The sequence below is a fragment of the Eucalyptus grandis genome, chromosome 4, assembly GCF_016545825.1.
Source record: "Eucalyptus grandis isolate ANBG69807.140 chromosome 4, ASM1654582v1, whole genome shotgun sequence".
Classification (NCBI taxonomy): Eukaryota; Viridiplantae; Streptophyta; class Magnoliopsida; order Myrtales; family Myrtaceae; genus Eucalyptus; species Eucalyptus grandis.
Window position 1 is genome coordinate 16,166,740 of NC_052615.1, and position 5,457 is coordinate 16,172,196.

General features: G+C 39.7%; 1 pseudogene; it reads right to left on the bottom strand.

Annotated features, from left to right (window-relative positions):
• Positions 1 to 260: 260 nt before the first annotated feature.
• On the bottom strand, positions 261 to 4,279 carry LOC120292520 (annotated as a pseudogene).
• Between the last annotated feature and the right edge of the window lie 1,178 nt (positions 4,280 to 5,457).

Here is a 5,457-nt window from a genome sequence, read left to right on the forward strand (position 1 = left end):
AGAATTTGGATTCTCAAACCGATATCAAACTTATGCTAAAAACTATAAGCTAATAATCTTCTAGCTCCCTAAATTTTTGAACTTCTAAAGGTACATATACAAACCTGTCCATGTATTTTCTCTTTTTTTTTTTCCTTTTCCATCTTTTTTTCTTCCAGTACCATTCCTTTCTGTACTTTCTTGATGATCACCAAGAACTAGCTTAACTAGCTTGTCAATTCATAAGGACGACATCTGGACACAAAAATTCTCATCAGCTTTTACACGAGAAATCTGGGAAGCCCGATCTTGTGACCCAGCTTTTGTACATCTTCTTGGACCTGTCGTCTGAATTCTCGAAAGCTGAAGTTCCTGTAGACAGGAGGCCAGTTGCAGCTCTCGACCACAGTGTCGTACGATGGGCAGAAGAAGTACGCGGTCGAGTACCGCTCCGTTTCGAGTTGGTCATCACGCGGTGCTGAACGCTCTTGTACACATCGTTGCTCCATGCCTGAAACAAGCGTGTGTAGATGCTCATTCATCAGAAAGCATGCAACCATGACAATCCCCGAGAAATTAATAAACAACGCCATATTCATCTAAAGAAGGGTTAACCCACAAGACATCCGACGAGCATATCCTAATCAACAGCACTACAGCCCAACTCGCAGGGTTCTTCCGGCATGAAGAGGTTCTTGGTGAAGAGAGACTGTTTCGAATGACTAAGTTCGCGGTGTTTTCAGCTGTCAAAAGTGCTAATGATTGAAAGCGAGAAGAAAGGAAAGAAACACGTACATACCTGAAATAAGTCGCCAATGTTAATGATGAGAGCATCGGGATTAGGTTTAACAGCGATCCACTCCCCCATCTTTGACCAATTGCAGACCCCACCTCGTCCCTGATGCAGGATCGTGAGGAAGTCGCTGTCGGTGTGCGGCATCAGCCCAAGCATGTCCGGTGAAAGTGGACATGGTGGGTATCTGTTCATTCTCAGATAGCATGTGCTCGGCAGGCAATTCTCCATGAAGAAGGTCGATTTGTGGCCCAGTTCCTCAGCTAAGATCTTGGCTAATTTCTGCGCTAGGTTTTGATACAGTCCGGCAAATTGTTCCATTGTCGAGCTGGTGACAAAGAATCATAGCCCCACAAGCAAATTTAACATGTAAGTACAAAAAGACGAGCGATGGTCGTACAACGTACAACGCGGGAAAGATCAAACATGAAGGAGCTTGAATTTGAGGATGTTAAATGCAACCCGTCCGATGGTGTACTTAAGGCTTCGAATAAATCCCCGTAAAAATAAAGTAGGATAAGTAGCATAAAAAAAAAATATTTTATAGAGAAAAGAAATTGGAGCTTGCTTGATCATTCCAGGAATTCACCATTTTGCTCTTTAGAAAATTCATGCGTGCATGCCCTATTAAATGCAACATCAAGTGATATCATGTTTAAATAGGACCGCTACATGACCTAATGCACTATTTTTCCTAAGAAAATATACAAAACATAAAGGAAGAGTTGATGGTTAAGAGTGTTTACTCTGTCCGACTAATGGAAATACAAACCGCCATCCATAGGTGGTGCTAACAAACTACCATAGGAAATAGTGTACTGAGAGTGTTAAATGTTGTGTATGGGATGCAATTAAGTCCGAGATCTTTTAGTTGATTCAATTAAGTCCTTAGCCTTTTTTCACAAAGTATGATTAAGGTCTTTTGATGAATAAATTTTGAAATAGTCTATGTGTCACTCAAATATTGGCTACTGGTATCCTTAAATTACAATTTTCAACGTGAGTTTTAGATCGAACTTAAGTGAAACAATCAAAAAGTTTAAGATGCGATTGCACTTTTTGGTAAAAGTTAGGATTAGATTGAACAAGTTGAAAGGTTTAGGCCTTGATTGCATTATATACATAAGGTTTAGGACTTGTAGTGCAAATTACCCTACTAACTTAAATCCATATCTGACTCATTTGTGAAATGGTGAATGGACTAATTGACCATTTCCATAGACCTGGTTGGGTTCGTGCTTGGGTCAATGCCAATTTGAGTTGTAAATTGGATTGTGTTAAATGGATCATGATTCCATTGATAGTTATACATAGGAATGTGAGAAAATATACTAAACCAACATGATTGCATAGGTTTCAAGGTAAGTATTCAAGGTCACAGGATAGATTCCAGAATTCGAAGGTTTGAAACTAATGAGGATTAAGATAGATTTCATGGTATCGCATCACATTCACTCAATACAGAAAATTAATAAATAAATAATGCCAGAAGAAGCTATAATAATCAATACTCATACGTGGAAAAATAATTAGCCGAATGACTTGTTATGGTATTCACATTTAAATCAAGGAAAATCTAGCATTCTAAGGATGACAATTATGTTTATTAGACTGCAATTTTTTCTGCTTTCATCAACTTTAGCTTCGCTTAGCCACGATGATGTAATAGCTGTCCTCATAAGCAACCTGTTTCTAATTAAATAAACGTACATATCTCTTCGAATCTACACAAGATGTGATGACCAAAAGGGTATATACTTTACTTTATCTTTTTCAGGGAATCAAGATAGATTCCAAACCCCACCACACACACACACACACAACACACACAAATTATCAGGAAGATCCGAAGAAAGATGAGGTGCTTTTTCCAGGCCACGTCATGTCCGAGTACAAGCGTGGCAGAATACCAGCTCATCTTTAAGCTTGCGGAGGTCACATGCCGAGGTGAATGCATGCAAAACTTATATCACGTACATTCTTTATGATGTGCCAGAAGTATCGAATGCATGTCCTGGGATCTACAAATAAAAGAAAACTTGGCCATATTATCTTCTCTCTAATAGCTTTTCAATGGGCAAATACCATTTCTTTCAGTTCAAGGGCTGCGCTGACATGACATGGTTAACTTAAAAAACAAGTCTTTCAAGTGGATTTTGATTTTTATGTTTACTTATATGGCTAATTGACCTAACTTATCTCTAAAATTGGCATGATAGTGTGATGGTACAAGGGGGATTCTAACATTTGTGTTTGATTTGAGTTGTGGTTAATGACATCATTTCCTAATGTTTAGAATGACTATATGTATAAAGCTTAGGACAAAAACCTCATGTTATGTACTCGCTCTGCCTATGAAATTTAAGACCCATTCATAGTTTTTACCATGTTTACTTATCTTTAATTAAAAGAAAAATTACCTATGTTGCATATGATAAAAGTTTGAGGGTTTGAGAACAAGATTACTAATTCCCTAATATCAATTTTAGAATATAAGAAAATGGAGGCATGTTCTTAGTCTCCAAGTTGTTTTCTTTCTCTTACTTTCGTTGTCTGAGGTTGCAAAGTCCTTTGAACCTGACTCAAAAGAGCAGGACAACTCATTTAGACTAGGATTAACCAATTTCTAGGCTGGACGATTCTATTGATGTAGAAGTAATCACACATGCTCTAGAAATAAGCTGCTTTGTAGTCCTAGCCCTAGTGGGTTTACTAAACTAATGTTAAGCTTCCTAGATCTTATCTTAATATCCATACAAACGTTAGACATATAAAAGATACATGCAAACGCCCAAGATATGAAAGAATTTTAAGAAAAGAACCTTAACAATAAAGAACTTTGCGTGCGAAACTCCTTTTAAACAGCATGGTGATTGATTGGTTGTGATTAGTACCTGAGGGTGCTTTTGCAACCTCTTGTGCCGGAGATGATATCACTCAAAGGGACATGGAAAGCCTCGGACCACGACAACTGCTGCAAGCATGTTGCGGAAGGAGTCCCCCATCGATAACTCCCCGCCGAGAAATCCAAGTACTTGTCCTCTCTGCTCTTCTTCTCGAACGGCTCGGAACACCTTGATCTGTTCCTCCCTCATTTTCTCCAGGATCTCTCGTGAAATCCCATGGTTCAACACCTGGAAGAACCCCCACTCCCGCGAGGCCCTCGCGATCTCCGCCTTGCACTCGTCTCTCCTCCTTGCTGAGGCTCAGCCGACCGAGGTTGATCACTGGAAGGTCGCGCTCTTCGACGACAATGGGCGTGGTCGGGCCTTTGTTGGCTACCTTCTTGAAGAGGGCCTTGTAGGTTTCTTGAAATGGCGGGTCCGATGAGTCCATGGTTAGAGGCTGCAAGACGGACAGATGGATGTCTTGGGTTATATATACAAGGGACATGAAGAGGGCGGTTTCTGCTTTTCCCTTTGGTTTTGGGACTTTATCTTGTGGGATTGAGACAAAGAGAAACAGATCGGAACACCGCTTACATGTCGTCGTCGATGAAAACATCATCCTAGCTCTCCTCAAGTTTTATTTGGACTCTTAAGACAAAGTTAATCGATTGTGTCTTCTCTCGGTTGATGTATTGAAGATATCTAGAATCCCCTTGTTTTTCTAGTTTCTCTAAGCTACATCTTTGTACTTGCAGCTTATGATTTAAATGTAAATTTATCTTATGGGGAGGCAGTTTTCTGTCATGGAAGAGACAGCGAGATAACTATTTTAGACCAGAATAAGAAGATTCATGGCACTTCTCAAATGCCGTCACGAACTTTGGACCATATGAAATTATCAGCATTAGGTTAGGCTAGGGATGAAGCCATTTACACCCTGGCATCAGTTATCTTCGAAGCCTCCGCTTGTCGAAAGTTCTAGTTCCAGTCGTCATTATCAATCGTACATTGGGGGTAAATCCATTTCATGTCAGGTGCGGTTAACGTAATTGAAAAGTCAATAGTATGTGAAGTTATATTAAAGAATGAGACGTAGTAGAGAGCTAGATAATTCTCGGGTTACCAATTTTTGGGTCCGCCTATTAAAGATTTGACATGAAGCGATTGGATAAAAGAGTCAGAAAGTCTCGAAATTATTCAATCATAAAAGTCCCTCCATTCAGAATGTGACACGTGTATGACTAAATAAGAAAAATCTGTAAAAACTCTAATTTCAAATTGGCAATCTCATCTATATAAATGACACACTTCTAATTTAATCGAAGGTTTTGACAATCTAGTGCCATTTAACTTTTTGCACAGGGGAGAGAGTAGATAACAAACGTAGAGGTTCAAACATAGACCATGGAAAGGCATAACATGAACGGTATATTCTCATCTGCATAGAAATCATAGGCCATCTCATGATCCAACCAAGTCAAGCCATGGCAGCCAAAGGGGAATTTGTTTTAAACCTAAATGGTGTTAAAGTAATGGATATGTTTCCTCACAAAAAGCAAATCCTGGGCCCAAGCTGACCTCCCAATTCAACAAAGCTACCGGCACCGGGTCACTCCCGGAGGAGCAACCCCAAGTTAGCCATCTTCGTCGCTATCTCGGCTCCAATCAAGATCGAGGCCATGGAAGCCGTTCGACCGAGCCAGGGCAAAAGAGAATCAATGAAATTTAGACGCAAATTGCGAACCCCAAGATCACCATAACTAGAACAAGAATATTAATAATTGAGTAGAAAGATTA